The following is a 16581-nucleotide window of genomic DNA, read 5'->3' on the forward strand; positions in this document are numbered from 1 at the left end:
AGCTAGTGGTCTCCCTTGCGCAGGAAAATGGCCAGTCAGCACGGAGTGGTCTGATGAATTGTCTGGAGGAAGTAAAAAGTTGGATGACGACATCCTGCCTTAAGCCTAATGGAGATAAAACTGAGCTGATGCTCCTTGGTCCTCCGGCCTTGCTCACTATTGATTCCCTTTGGCCCTCCAGCCTGGGCACGCCACCTACACCTAAGGATAATATAAAAAGCCTGGGTGTATGCTTGGATAAATCTTTGACTTTTAGCACCCAGGCAACCAAGCTATCGGTAATTTGTTTTGGTCTTCGCAGGCTTTTGAAAAAAGTTCTCCCACTTCTTCCTGTGGAAGCTAAACAGATAGTTGTCCAGGGCCTGATTCAGTCTCGATTGGACTTTAGTAATGCCCTGTACCTAGGTGCACCCGACTATACACTGCATAAACTGCGGATCATTCAGAACTGCGCTGCCGGACGTTGCTTCAGTTGCCCCGCAGGATGTCTGCAAAACCTGGGCTCAGGAGCCTACATTGGCTCCCGGTGAGGGAAAGAATCACTTTTTAAGCGATGTGCATCTCCCACCAAGCCTATTGGCAGACGGGTCCGGCGATTAGCCATGCGTTGATTATGCCATATCACCCCAGTAAACAACTTCGCTCAAGTCACGCCTTCCTGGCCACAGTTCCCCGAGTCAGGAGAACCAGAGCAGGTGGTAGGTCGTTTTCTTACAATGCAGCTAAGTTGTGGAAGTCGCTTCCACTTCAACTTAGGTCCAATTGCAATCTGCTATCTTTCCGTAAGCAACTCAAGACTTTTCTTTTTAATATACATAACTGATTCTCTGTGACGACTGTATCTGGCAGGTAGCACTATTTCTTTTCTTCAGCGCTTGGACGCCCCAGGGCAGCAACCGCGCTCTACAAATCCCCTTTTCATTTCATTCATTTAATTCATAAATCTTAATTGGAGGTCGTACTCCTCTCAGTAAAGCAATAATAGATTTCCATCCCATGGGGGAAGCCTCACCTATATCTTTATGGCACTCCTATCTTTTAACAATAATGCCATTTCAATCCTGAAGTGATCTAGCATACTTAGAAACGAACAGAATCTCGAAATTGATCGTATGGTAAAATATTTAAATTTATGGACAAAATAAAAGAATGTGAAAAGGGCACTTCCGGACAATAAACAAGCGTTATGTTTTTTTTAACATAGCCCAGATGTTCTGTGTTATTGATTGTGTTTTAAAACATTGCTTTTCAATGCTGTCAATTGCATTTTCTCCTTGAGTCCAATGTAAATGAGTCTTCTGTCTGCAACTTGTGCCCCTCATTAAATGACTGTTTGCTTTATTTTTATGTCCAATTAGTTGGGCCCTGGCAAATGATAGAGAATCTATTAGTAATAATGCTTCCGTATTTGAAGCCTTGATATAGTGTGCCATAAATGTGAACATTTTTGGCTTGTTTGCTATTGGAATCCCGTCCTGGAGGTTGAATTCTATCCATCTGCAGTGGTCATTTTTGTGTTCTGCTTCTAGCTAATGTGATAGTTTGGAGTTCTATGCTGTGCTTGCCTGGTGCCATAGTGGGCGTGTGGGAGTCAAGCATATTTACAAGCACATAGTTTGCAACTGAGAATCCTTACCAACTGTGGAAATAAGCAACAGGCACATAACCCTGGTTTTACTGCTGGAACAGCATCTCATTCTGGGCTACTTGGTGCCAAGAAGGACAAGCATTTGCAATACAATCAGTCTCGCATTTGTGAAAGTTAAAGCTATTGGCCTAGTAAAAGAGAACGTTTTTTACTTTTGTTTTTTTGGGTTCCAAGTATTTAACACTGCTGTTCCATAATGTTAAGTGCTGCCAAAGCCAGAAGGTTTGGCCTATCACTTATAGTGCCTTGATGTTTCCATCCATGCTTTTACATCCGTGAGGTTAATCATATTTGTTTGACATAAAATTAAAAGTGCCTAACTGCGTCTATCTTCATGATTTGTCAGGTTACCATGGTAACGTGTACCCTTTTAATGGATAGGAGACACTACCCAGGCATGGATCCACATACCCAGCACTAAAGAAACAAGAGGCATATCAGCAAGGGCTTTATCACGGCTTTTATGGCTTTAAAAGCCAAAAAAGGCAGAGATAAAACTATCGCCCTATCAACAGCAGGGTGCTAACATGCAAAATCGCATGTTAGCACCCTTTTTCACTACGCCTCCCTTTGCATCCCTAATGAGATGCAAAGTGGGCGTTCTTTCCGAAAATAACTGGAGAAATGTTGCTAACCGACATTTCTGCAATTATCATTAGGCACGCTAACAAGCATAGCGATAAGAAACGTAGCGCTAACCGCGGTTATCGCTACTTTCCTTATGCCTGCTTTTAGTTTGACTTAGCCATGATATCCAATGGAAGGTGGATATCATGGTTTAGTATGCCATGCCCTATCAACAACGTAGCGGCAAACGTTGTGCGATTATCGCTGGAATCCCAGCGATAATTGCACATTTGGCAGCTAACTCGGTTATTTTTATCGCTCTGGAGATAAGCATCGCTGATAGCGCGCTATCTTCACAATGAAAACAAGCTATACCCGGCGATAATTATCATTGCGCTGAGTGTGCTTAGCGATAAGTATCGCCGGGTGTTGATGATATGCCCCGAAATGAGCAGAGCTTCAAACATGCTTTACAGAAACAAATAATACATGTTGTGCTTGTAGACTTAGTAGCACAACTCTAGTGATAGAAGAACAAGCCGGATGGCTATCTGCAGTAGTGTGAGCCTCATGCAAATGCTATTAAAAACTAAATACGACAGACTGTCAAAATAGTATATGCTATAGTGATGAAAGTATAGGCCACATGATTGGGCAGAAGAGTGGGCCTCATGTGCAGCTCTGTTGGCGAGGTAATGAACAGCAATTAAAAAATGCAAAAGTCCCTAACTGGGAAAGCATATATACATTTACGGACTGTCTTCCGTTGGGAGGTAGCCATGGGCTAATGAGGGTGTCTGCAATTTAGAGAAAATCACCCCAGCAGATTAACAAGACGCGAAGATTGCCTGTAGGATAAAGGCACCAGGAACAGAGATGGAAAAACGCGAGAGGCAAAACGTGGGGGAAGGGTAGGCCTAAGGGGAAAGGAAGTGGGAACTAAAGAACCTCTGCAAACGGAGCCAATGAGGTACCAAAAAAAACTGAAGCGGTAAATAAAACTAGAATCCATGATCAATTCCATAGCTGCACGAATCAATTTTATAATTGTCCGAATCCAGACTTATTAAAGTTCCATTTCTGGCTGTCCGGGCAATTTTTAATATATCACCACTTCCCCACTCACCTTTCCACGATCACTACTGCCTTAACCAAAGGTAAAGCCTCCTGGCGGAGGGTGCACACAAAAGACTTGACCCAAGGATTACGCACTCACGTGTTAAAAAGAGCAGGGACCCATCATATACCGCTACGAGAAATCAAAAAACACGTGTATGAGGGTCTTTTTATTGGGAGACACCCACTTACCTACCTGCAGACCTTGGTTCACGCAGGACTAGTGATCCTTTCCCTTGTTGATTATAAATGTAGGATAAAGGCACCAGGAACAGAGATGGAAAAAAGCGAGAGGCAAAACGTGGGGGAAGGGTAGGCCTAAGGGGAAAGGAAGTGGGAACTAAAGAACCTCTGCAAACGGAGCCAATGAGGTACCAAAAAAAACTGAAGCGGTAACTAAAACGCTGGGTCATGAAAACATTGTACCGGCTCAGGTGGCCGCTGCGCAGTGTTAGAGTGAGCAAAAGAAAATGTTAAATTCAAACAAACTTAAATTCCAGCGGTGCAAATAGCCAAATGCATTATTCCTTTAAACAAACATAGTGGGCAATCCCCTCCATTAGTCAAGTGCGCCACTTCCCTGGTATCCCGGCACACGCTTGCACTTACAGTACTCTTCTCTTCCTGCACTGCCCCATTACAGTCCGCTGCTGTTGCCCTCGAAGTCATTTTAACGAAGCGGACAAGTGTGTATGGAAACTGGAGTCTGTGCAAGGAGAGGGATGCAGGAGTGGGGAATGGAGAGAAGAAGGCTCTACTATGTATAGCTTAGCAGCCATGCTGGTTATGAGACTAGGAAGAAATCGGTTGCAGCAGGAGCTGCGGCCCAGAAAGTAATGCTGGTAAAAGAGCTAGCAGGAAGACCGAAATGAATGAGCAGGATGGGGAAGGGGAGTAGAAGAGATCAACAGGACTGCTTGGGTGAGGGGGTCTACTTTCTTCTGACAAAGCACCAGCTAAGGTCCGTACTGGTATGTTCCAATCCAAACCTGCCTAGCATGGCTGCCCACTCTACTCTGATCCTCGGCTGGGAGTATACATTGATCCTGTCCCCTTGGTATAAGACAGAAAATTGTCCAGTGCACATACCGTTTGAAATCCCTGATTAGCCTTCTCAGTGCCGGCTTAAACATTGCTGATGATTAAAATAACTATTTGAACTTTCCCTAGTGCAGAAACGACCAGTTTGCCTCCTTTAAGAACTCAGAGTACAAACAACCCCAATTGACGTGCAGCAACACCCAAGGGAAGCAGACGATTCGACAGGATGAAACTAAATCGTGGGTGGAACTACAGGGTTTAGCCTTCCATTACCGGAAAAAACTAAAGCGCACTTCCACAAGATTGCAAACGCATTAGCGCTACATTTTTTTTTTTTAATAGAAGTTTGTAGCAATTCTAGCGCATTATGGAGCAGTTGTCCTTAAACTTACATAAATGAATACTCCCTCCTCTACTTTGATGATGGTACATCCCAAAGCACACAATTCGTAAGATTAACTGAGGCGCTCCAGAAACGCCCGCCGTAACAACACAAAGGGGCAGATGTATCAAGCCTTTTGCGATTCGCAAAGGCCTAAATTCTGCGAATTTCGGCCGTTGCGAGTCGCAAGCGGCTTTTTTGCATTTATTGAAATGTATGAAAAAATCGCAAAATAAGGAATCGCTAAAATTTGCGATTCCTTATTTTTGCTTAAGCATTTAAGGAATCGCAAATTTTGCGATTTCTTAAATGCGATGTATGAGGCTTTTAAAAATTCCGATTTTGGGTTAAGAAATCGCAAATTACCACTAACTTGTAGTTGGTGATAATTTGCGATTTCATTTGAAAATGCCCTATTTGGCATTTGTGAAGGTAGCATGTGACGCACATACATGCCCATAGGGCATGTATGTGCGCCATATGCACACACATGTGAATTTCAGGAGTGCAGCAGGGTGTCTTTGAGACACCCCTGCACCCTTGAAAATATTCCTTAGTTGCGAAATCGCAAAATGTGATTCGCAAATTAAAAAATAATGCAGAATCATTCCTATGGGCCTCCTGGCCCATAGGAATGCATGGGAAATTATTCCTTATTTGCGAATTCGCAAAGTGCGAATTCGCAAATAAGGAAGACTAAGAAATCGCAAAAAAATAGCGATGTTTTACATACATTCCATTTTCAGAATTCTAAATAGCGATTCCTTAAAAATCGCTATTTAGAAATCGCAAAAGGGAACAATGATACATCTGCCCCTAAATGATGCTCCAAGAGCGCCACGCTCACAGTTAAAGTTTAACGCATGAGCGCTACTGAATGTATTTTAAAATAAAGAGCGGCGGGCGGGTGGCACTCGGGGGTGGCACACATAGGGCGGGTGGCGGTGCAGGGGGGACGACGTTGGGAAGGACGAAACAGACATGCACCGAGCACTGGCACAAGCATGAAGTCACAGCAGGCGCGCAACACCCATTGGAATCAAAGGGCTTCAGCCCCCCCCGTCGTGTGTGTCAGCCTGGGGTCAGACAGCTCCCAGGCAGACACACAGCCACACCCGAGCATTTCACAGGTATTTAAAAGACCATGTGCATTTTAAAGAGGCTTTGTTGATGTTTCACCCCTTGTAAGAGCCCTTGCAGCGCCACTCTACCTACTGCTTAATGGTTCAGCCCCCCCCAAAACTTTTTCTTAGCCCCCCCCGAAATGTGGCTCTAGTTGCGCCTCTGAGTCACAGTTATAGTTTAACGCACTAGCCCTACTGAATGTATTTTAAAACAAGGAGCCATGGGCGGGTGGCACTCGGGGTGGCACACAGAGGGCCGGTGGCGGTGCAGGGCGGGACGATGGTGGGGAGGACGATACAGACGTGCATCGAGCACCTGTTACCAAATCGCAAAATGGATTTGCAATTCGGTAATTGGAAGGGGCGAATTTAGGGCGTCCCTTCCAAATACTGAATCCTAACGGTATGCATGAAAGCTTTGTGACCGTGAATGCAGTCCTAAAACATTCACATATTACCAGCTACTTCAAGTAGGCGGTCACACATTCACAAAAGGGAAGGAGTCCCTAAGTTACCCCTTCCACCTTTGTGAATGATTGTAAAAGCATTTTTAAGAGCAGGCAGTGGCCCCACAGACCAACGCCTACTCTTAAAAAATGAAACTGCAAAGCAACATTTTTAATTTTTAAATGCTTCCCATTTTCCTTAAAGGAAAATGGGCTGCATTTATAAACAAAAAAGACTGCTTTATTTAAAAGTGATCACAGACATGGTGGTCTGCTGACCTCAGCAGCCCACCATCCCTGTGATGTTGTAGATTCCTAATGGCTCGCAAATTGCGACCTACCTCATTAATATGCATGAGCTAGGTCTATTTGTGACCCATTCAGAATCACTAGTCAATCAATCAATCAAGACATTTATAGAGCGCACTACTCACCCGTAGGGTCTCAAGGCGCTAGGAGGAGGGGGGTGCCGTTACTGCTCGAACAGCCAGGTCTTGAGCTTCTTCCTGAAGGAGAGGTGGTCTTGGGTCAGGCGCAGGTCGGTCGGGAGGGAGTTCCAGGTCTTGGCGGCCAGGTAGGAGAAGGACCTTCCTCCTGTTGTCGCTCTTCGGATGCGGGGGACGGCGGCGAGGGCGTGGCTGGCTGATCGGAGGTGGCGTTTGGGAGCGTAGAAGTTGATTCGGCTGTTGAGGTAGCTCGGGCCTTGGTCGTGAAGAGCTTTGTGTGCGTGGGTGAGGAGGCGGAAGGTGATTCTTTTGTTGACGGGGAGCCAGTGCAGGTCTCTCAGATGTCTGGAGATGTGGCTGTTTCGTGGGATGTCGAGGATGAGTCTGGCTGAGGCGTTCTGGATCCGCTGGAGTCTCTTCTGGAGCTTGGCGGTGGTTCCGCGTAGAGGGCGTTGCCGTAGTCCAGTCGGCTGGTGACGAGGGCCTGGGTGACAGTCTTCCTGGTCTCGGTGGGGATCCACCAGAAGATCTTCCGTAGCATGCGTAGGATGTTGAAGCATGACGAGGAGACGGCGTTGACTTGTCTGGTCATGGAGAGGGAGGAGTCCAGGATGAAGCCCAGGTTGCGTGCGTGGTCCATCGGTTTGGGTGCGGTGCCCAGGGCGGGGGGCCACCAGGAGTCGTCCCAGGCGGAGGGCGAGGAGCCCAGGATGAGGACCTCCGTCTTGTCTGAGTTCAGTTTCAGGCGGCTGGTCGTCATCCACTCGGCTACATCTCTCATCCCTTCGTGCAGGTTGGCTACGGCGGGGTCGTTGGTCAGGGAGAGGATCAGCTGGGTGTCGTCGGCGTAGGAGATTATGTTGAGGTTGTGTTGGCGTGCGATGGCCGCGAGGGGGCTCATGTAGACGTTGAAGAGGGTGGGACTCAACGAGGATCCTTGAGGGACGCCGCAGATGACTTCGGTGGCCTCTGACTTGTATGGTGGTAGGCGGACTCTCTGTGTTCTTCCGTCGAGGAAGGAGGTGATCCATTCCAGTGCCTTCTCCTGGATTCCGATGTTTCCGAGGCGCTGCACTAGGGTGCGGTGGCAGACAGTGTCGAATGCCGCGGAGAGGTCCAGGAGGATGAGGGCCGCTGTTTCTCCGTTGTCCATCAGGGTTCGGATGTCATCGGTGGCAGCGATGAGGGCGGTCTCGGTGCTGTGGTTGGCTCGGAAGCCAGACTGTGAGGGGTCGAGGGATCCATTCGTCTCGAGGAAGGCGGCCAGCTGTTTGTTGACGGTCTTTTCGATGACTTTGGCCGGAAACGGGAGGAGCGAGATGGGACGGTAGTTCTTGAGTTCGGTGGGGTCCGCTGTAGGTTTCTTGAGTAGAGCGCTGAGTTCTGCGTGCTTCCAGCTCTCCGGGAAGGTGGCGGTGTCGAAGGAGGTGTTGATAATGTCCCGCAGGTGGGGTGCGATGACAGCGTCGGCCTTGTTGAAGACGTGGTGAGGGCAGGGGTCGGTCGGAGATCCGGAGTGGACGGAGTTCATTGTGCGGATGGTGTCTTCGGTGGTGATCGGAGTCCAGGCGCGGAGGGTGGTGGTGGGTGGCGTTGCTGCGGTTGTGGCGTGCGTTGATTGGATGCTGAAGCTGTTGTGTATGTCTGCGATCTTGTTGTGGAAGTAGGACGCGAGGGAGTTGCAGAGGTCTTGCGACGGGGTGATGTCGTTGTTTCCGGCGTTGGGGTTGGAGAGCTCTTTCACGATGTTGAAGAGTTCCTTGCAGTTGTGTGCGTTGTTGTCCAGCCGGTCCTTGTATGTATTTTTCTTGGTGGCGCGGATCAGTTGGTGGTGTTTCCGGGTGGCAAGCTTGAGGGTGGTCATGTTGTCCATTGTTGGTTCCCTTCTCCATACTTTCTCGATGGCTCGGCAGTTCTTCTTGGAGCTCTTGAGTTCATCGGTGAACCATGGGGTTTTTCTGCTGCCGGGTCTGCTGGGCGGGGTCCTCAGAGGGGCGAGTTCGTCCGCGCAGTTGCTGATCCACTTCGTGAGGTTGTCGGCGGCCTGGCTGGGGTTCGCAGAGCCGGCAGGAGGGTGCTGGCTCAGGGAGGCGGTGAGCTGGTCGGCTGTGATCTTGTTCCAGCTTCTTCGGGCAGCCTGTTGCTGGTGGTGGTGGATCGTCGTTCTTTTGAAGGTGAAGTGGACGCAGCTGTGGTCCGTCCAGTGGAGTCCTGTTGCGTGGCTGAAGGCGATGTCTTTGCTGGATGAGAAGACGGCGTCGAGTGTGTGTCCGGCGAGGTGGGTGGGGGTGGACACCAGCTGCTTGAGTCCGAGGTTGGCGAGGTTGTCGAGCAGGGTGATGGTGTTGCGGTCGCTGTTGTTCTCCAGGTGGAAGTTGAGGTCCCCCAGGAGGATGTAGTCGGCGGAGGGGAGGGCATGCGGGCTGATGAAGTCGGCGATGTCCTCGCTGAATCGTGTGCGTGGTCCCGGGGGTCGGTAGATCAGGGTGCCTCTGAGGGTGGTCTTCGGGTCGGTGTGGATCTGGAAGTGCAGGTGTTCGGCGGTGGTTAGGGTGTCGTCGGTGTTGGTCGTGATGCGGATGGTGTCTCTGTGGATGATGGCGATGCCTCCTCCCATCTGGTTGGCGGTGCGGTCCCTCCGGGTGATCTTGTAGCCCTCTGGGATGGCGATGGCGATGTCGGGCGCTGAGGAAAACAGTTTCATACATTAGTATTAGCAATTACCCAATTGCGATTTGGAGAAAATCACAATTAGGTAGTCGCTACTTGTGATAATGATACATGTGGCCAAAAGTGTTTTGCACACCAGGCACTCAAGTGGACCCATCTATTGAAGGGCTGTTTCTTATTCCATTTATATTCCACAAGAACAATCAGAGTCCTATGCACCTACAGTGCTAGTACTTGTCATTCATACAAAAGCCCGACTGGCTGTAACGGGCATTGGGTGTAAACCTGGGAGGCTAAAAGTGTGGGGGCCAGTTTTGTTAGTGGAGGCTGGCTTTGCAGCTGTGCTACAGTTTTAAAAGCATTGCAACGTTCTAGTATGTACATCAGTTTTCAGGAAACAACAAAAGTGTCAAGATAAGTCTGGTGATTAATGTACCTTCTGGAGAGAGATGGAAGTGTGGTCTAGTGGCAGTTTTGACTCATATAAGGTAGCGCAGAGGGTTAAAATGCCTGCTGCGAAGAATGTGTACCATGCATACCAAAGAACAGTATTGTATGTGAATTGCTCAGTGGGAACTGTTTTTGACAAAGACGTTCTTTTGTTACTGTATGGATCACAAGTTACAATTCTAATCTAACACTATGAGCTAAGAACTGCCATCAAAGAGCTGCATGTTACAGGTAGAAAGGTATGTTTTTTCCCAGTGTTCAATTATCCTGATGTTGCTAAAAAAGGTTTATTTGGGTAGAAATACATTCTTATTATTAAAGTCAACCCTAACCACTCTGTTATGTTCTGCATCCTGAGTTTGTGCATCTCCAGACCAAGCACACTTAAAGAATGCCTGCTAGTATTGATGACATGAATCCTACACCTTCTATTCCCTTTTGCCTTATGTAAAATTTTCTATACACTGTTATACCCATGCTTGATTCATTGTCTCTGTATGTGTGTGGGATGTAAACTGCTCTCATGCGCTACACTGGTATGAGAGGTGCTATAAAACAAATGAAATACCTTTGAGAGAGAAGCTATGGAGAGATGAGAGGCACGGTTGGAGGGTGATAGTGAGGGAGTCATTGAAGAGTCCCATCAAAGATTGTTGTATCCTTGTGCACAGTAAGGTCATCATTTATTACACTTTAAAAGCAAATACAATTGAATATATAATGACAAATGTGTTTAAGATTGCACCATTTCCCCCAAATTTTCTTAGTGGGAGAGTTCTCCCCCCCCCCCTTTGTAGTGGTCAGGCTCACTCGCTGCACTTGCTATGCACCATATGGGGACTGGTCTAACAAAATTTGCCAGGACTGCTTTGGTTTCCCAGTCTGACCCTGATACATGTCCATGTAAAGTATATCATTGAGGCCACCTGGGATGAAACTGGGACCTCTCCAAGGTGATCCGGGAAACGCAGCTCGGACAACCTATCCAGGGCTCCTGCAGAGACCTGCCAATTTGATAATACCCTGGGAGAATGCACAGTTAAATGGATCATTCTACATAGTTTATCATCATTTTGTGGCCAGACTTCCTTGCCATGTTCAACCAATCACTCTGGCTCCCAGTTCTCCCTTCCAGGTTCCTCTTTCCCTTCACTTACAAAGAACATATCTGCTTCCTCTGAGAAATGGAAAGAGCACAAGTACCAAACCTGCCCGTAGCCGATCTAGGGCCTGAAATATGTCTCAAATGGGCCCAAACCTGTAAACAAGCAAACATCAATCAATTGCCCGAGACAAAATGCTTACAAAGCCTTCCCACTTTGAGATTAAATATTACTTATGAACCTTTCATGGCTTCAGGCTGTTGGTATATTATTAGGTTTCAGATGGAGAGTGGTATAAATACCTCAACTCTCTAGTATGTCAGGATTATACATTTATTAGCAATGGATTACACAAATGCAAAATAAATTTTACATCGAAAACTTCCACAGGGAATAGTAGAGAAAGCTCATCAAGAAGTATATTGAATCCTCAGAGATGTGAGTCATCTGCAATTGCTGTAAAAGCACCAATTCTAGACATTTTCATAACACTCAACACTAGCTGAACATAAAAACCCTGAGCAAAATGGACAAGGCCACGAGCAATCTTAAAAGACTGAAGATGGAAAGCCCAGATTCGTCAAGATTAAAGAGAAAAGTCCCAATACTTTTGAACTAAAATCAAACACACTTATTAAACTGTGCCTGGCCTCAGGGTTGTTCTTGACAAGCGCAAGCCACCAACCTGCGCTTTTCGCAAGAAAGAAGTTCCAGTGTTCGTACGGAAAATGTAATCTTTGCTGAATGTCAGAGGAAACCAAAAAAGAAGATTCCACCATCTGAGAACACATTTTGTAATTCCTAACTTTCAGCAGAATGGCAACAAATGGAAGAAGTATCAACCTGCTTACTAGGAGATACCATAGTCTGGAAGCTCAGTGTAGACCCTAACAGGATTACCAATGCCACACAATGTAGTTTCTAAGCATGTTTCACATGACAGCAAAAGACTAAATAATACCTGCCTTGTTGTATAACCCGGGAAAGAGATAAGCTTTGGTTAGGTCGACCTAGAGGTAATAGAGGGAACCCACAGGAATATTTCCAGTGAAGGATCTCCTGGAAATTAGCAAAACGCATTCTGCCCTCACACATTCATTAAATAGCTGCAATATCCTCATGCTGGAAACTGCAGCCAGTGCTTCAAGACTCTGATGAAATGTCAAATAGGGGCATGCCATAGAGCAAGCCTAGAGGAGGGCCACCCTTGTTATATTTCTGTCGCATTAAGAGGCATCTTACCAGTTAAGTTACAAATCTTTTGGGTGCTCGATAGAGCCTCAGATCCTCATCCCCTGTGAATGAAGTAAAAACACTATTAAGATGCCACAGGAGGTGCGTACTAAAGCAACAAGCATTGGTAAATGCATTAGGTTTCACCAATGTGATTAATAATAAGCTGTTTTGGTGTTGTTAGTTGTAGCTTGCTGAGTAGTTGTACTATATAAGTTACAGAAAGTCTGTTAAAGTGTTATGGCTTGTTTATGTACAAAGGGCAATATATTGTTCTGTTACTAGTTGTATAGTGCAGTTAGGTAATAGCATAATTTTGAAAAATGACATGAAAGAGAAAACTATTAGAATTAATTGACGTAAAGCAATATCATGTGTTTAGAGGAGTTCTGACAACATTTAGGCTTGTGCCAGTGCACCTGCAGCATCATTAAAATCACGCCTCTAGTGCCTGCAAGATAACTGCATTTGTGACTGCCTGTTTAGTAGTAGAATATAGCAATATTTGGTGTTTAGAGGAGTTATGACAGCTTCATGCCCCATTGACACTGTACCTGCTGCACCGTTCAAATCATAACCCTATTGCCTGTAAGGTAATTGCACTTGTGGCTGCCTGTTTAGTAGTAAAATACAGCAATATTTGGTGTTTAGAAGGGTCCCTAGAGGGTTGGACCCCGGTGTCACTGCACCTGCAGCACCAATTAAATCATGACCCTAGTGCCTGATAGATGACTGCCTGTTTAGTAGTAAAAATTAACAATTTTCTGTGTTTAGTAGGGTCCCTAGAGCTTTTGGCCCCGGTGTTACTGCACCTGCTGCACCATTCAAATCAAAACCTTTTAACTTCAAGGTAACTGCAAGTGTGACTGCCTGTATAGTAGTAAAATAAAGCAATATTGGGTGTTTAAAAGAGTTCTGACAACTTTTGGCCCCAGTGCCAGTGCATCTGCTGTGCCATTCAAATGATGCCCCTTTTACCTGTAACTGTAATCGTGACTGCCTGTTTAGTAGTAAAAACAGCAATATTAGATGTTTAGGGAAGTACAGCATCACTACAGATAGGAAGTTGGAGAGAGTGAAAGGCATAGCTTCATTATAGACAGGGCCACTGGAATTATGAGGCATGAGAAGGCTAAATTATGCTGCAGGGTTGAATACATTGTGCAGCAAGAAAAGGCAAATTAAGCAGCATAATGCCACACATTTTGTAACAGTATTACATCCTTATTTTGTCATTTCTATATATTAACACTTCCCGGGCATTGGTTGCACCTCATTAATACCAGTTTAACACCCAAATGGAGCAATAAGCAACAGAAAGGTGACCAGTCCAGCTTTGGAAAGGGTCTTCCACTGAGCGGCAACATGTGTCACTGCATTTTTAGTAACTTTTGAACAGTTTGAGCTAGATACAAACCCTTTTTTTTATATCTGCAGAATACATGGCAGACAAAGGCTTATATAGCAAACGCAGCAAATCTATAATTATGCAAAAATTGTACCATCTGCACAATCGCATAATTCCAGTGGAACTGATTAAAGATGAGAAGTATGGGAGAGGGCACAGCTGTCGTGGAGACTGCAACGACAGGGGTGATGTTTATGTTATGGAAATGCCCTTAACATTAAACAAACAAAAAAATAGAAGCTGTAAGAGATCAACTCTATTACATTATATGGGGATTTTGTATGAGTGCTTGCTGGGTACAAATGATTTCAATGCACTGCGTTGATTTACTTACCATTAAAAAGGCCAGCGTGAGCAGTTAAAAATTGTGCAGAGTCACCTGACCACCCAAAATGCCCCTATTAAATCTAGATCATGGTATGGGCTTTCATAGCGCTAATCTTAATAGTAGATGGGAGAGCAAAAGTGAGCACCTTTATTCTAAATGGGCAGGTGGATGTGAGGACATGGGACAAGTTTTGGAATGTTCACAAAGTCTGCTTACCACTGCTCGATCACTGATAATTGGCCAACACTTGCTGTAAGTCACTCGCATGCAGAAGAGATGGCCCTCGCGCATCTTTCATGTTGAAGTGAAGATTCACGCTTGCAGCACCAATTTACTGGCCTGAGAAGTGCGTCCTGCTTCATGACATCAATTAGATGCAAGCCATGGGAGTACTTTGGCCTGTCCTTGATTACTAAAGATGACATCAGCATTTGGCGTGAGTGTGTTGACTTGAAGCATCTGTATTGTCATTCTGTAATTCCTCCCAAACCTTTTAACCTCTGCTTGTTGATTTTCTGTTCTAATAAAACATGTGATCTGGTACCTAAGCAAGGCAGCACTTTTAGAGTTATGTTAGCCATTACCATATTAGGACAAAGAAATCTAGACAAAGAGGTAACGTTCCTTGCAAAGAATCCCATTGTGTGAGCCTGGCTTCTCACAGCTTGCACCAGAGAACCTCAGAAACCCTCTTAATTGTCCCAATTAAGAGGGTGTGATTGCGCACTGCCGGCAGCTAATAGTCACTGTGTTAATAGCTGCAGGCACATTGCAGCACTTGTAGCGAGGCTTAATGCGCATACCGCAGAGACTTGGAACGCAAGTGCGTTCCAAAACAAGAGAAAGAGAAGAAGCACTAACCAGCTGCTGAAACAGGCCGGTGCCATTGCGTGTCAAAACCTGCAGGGAGGGCATAATAGAGAAGGAGGGATATAGCAAGACCCCACAATGAAATTAGTGTGCTCCGACAACATCGGGTCTCACATGCGACCCCCTACAATGTAATCTTATCACTGCCCTGATGTTGCCTGGCTCTCAGATGCAGACAACAGTATGCAGCGTTAACCAAATGAAAAAAGTTGGAGCGACCAACGCGAATGGGAATGAGTAGTTAGGCCATGGGAAACTGATAAGAGAGACACAGGAGGAAGAACAGGCTACAACCAATAAAAATAGAGGAAAGCAAACTGGCAAGCACACTGACCTATACGAAGCAAATGCATAATGTAAGTCCCTCTTAAGATATATTAAAAACAATAGATTTCACTACCACTGTGCAGACAAAACCTAAAAATGGCTTACTCTCTCTGAACACAGTGCTTGACTATTCCTTGAAGCCCTCTCCTTGCTAATCTATACTGGTTAAGTGAAGATTTTATCATAGAACCCTGTCCTTCGTTGATAAGACACTGCACCGAGGTGTACCACTGCACATTGTCTACGATGTCTTACACCAACCTCCCATATGAAAAGTAAAAAGAGAAATAACTTCACATCAAAAGAGCTTATTGAGAGGGTGCTCACTTAAGGTCTTTGGATCTTCTTTCAAATATTCAAGATCTTGAATTATCCCTTTTTAGGATATTCTATTAGGGTGTGGTTATGTATCGACCAATAATTACTGTGACTATTTTATTAATAATTTATTTTGACGTACGGATATATTTCAGATGCAATTTTTATATGTGACCTTTGAAGTAAGCTTGCGTTAATGCAAATGATAGAATCTAGTGACAGTTGTAGATCTTCTAATCAATATAATGATTTTCTGTTTACTTTATTTACAAAGAGTGCAGTTTTACCAATTGGCTAATTTTTGGTTGTGATTTTCTAAATCACACACATATCTGCGCCCTGACTGAAGATGGTTTTCAGTCTATGTACATGACGTAGTTACAAACATGAGGGCTTCAAGCAGCCGATATATCGTTAAACACTGAGTACCCAATTTACAAAGCTATTTTGTTGTGTAAGTTTAAGTTTTACATTCAGCCTTTTCATGAGTGTAAAACTACTTTTGAACTTGCAATAGTTGGTTTTGCACTTATAAAATGTTTCCTCATGAAGACTTTCTTGTGAGTAAATCCGCTAACTGTAGTATGAAGAGGACTTTCCAGAGCAGCAATGATCTATGGTTTTGGATGCACCCACTCACTAACTAACATGCTTATGGGTAGTTTCAATACCATCTCTGACCCCAAATCACACTGAAAATGATGCATTTATTTGAATGGGAAGTGTAAATCCTTTTTCACAGTGGGAAAGGGGCTGGATAACCCCCACAATTAGTGGAGCGTTAGAGGAAGAGGTCATCAGGGTTCCAGAAAAAACAGTTGGTGTGGGATAACCTGCTACCTTACATGTTTGCGGGTATTCATGAAGTCCTCCATTTATTTGGATCAAACTAGATATTTTGGGAATGTACTCCTGAGAAGGGAAAGTGTACTTCTTTTTTGTGGGTGGAAAGGGGACTGAAAAAAAGTTAACAAGTGCATTTGATCTTGCTTGGCAGAATTTAGCATGAGCCAAATTGGACTTTTGAATTTGAGCATGTTAAAATGAAATTGATAAAAAAAAAATCAGAATGACGCTATAAACTTGAGAATGTTGCAGGGTCCA

At 45.2% G+C, this 16581-nt stretch overlaps 1 protein-coding gene across 7 annotated transcripts in view; it reads left to right on the forward strand.

Moving 5' to 3' along the window:
* Positions 1-16581, forward strand: part of LOC144823287 (dipeptidyl peptidase 4-like) — an 867366-nt gene that overhangs the window by 481560 nt on the left and 369225 nt on the right. The gene's annotated exons all lie outside the window — the stretch shown is intronic.

The sequence above is a fragment of the Lissotriton helveticus genome, chromosome 3_1 (assembly GCF_964261635.1).
Source record: "Lissotriton helveticus chromosome 3_1, aLisHel1.1, whole genome shotgun sequence".
Classification (NCBI taxonomy): Eukaryota; Metazoa; Chordata; class Amphibia; order Caudata; family Salamandridae; genus Lissotriton; species Lissotriton helveticus.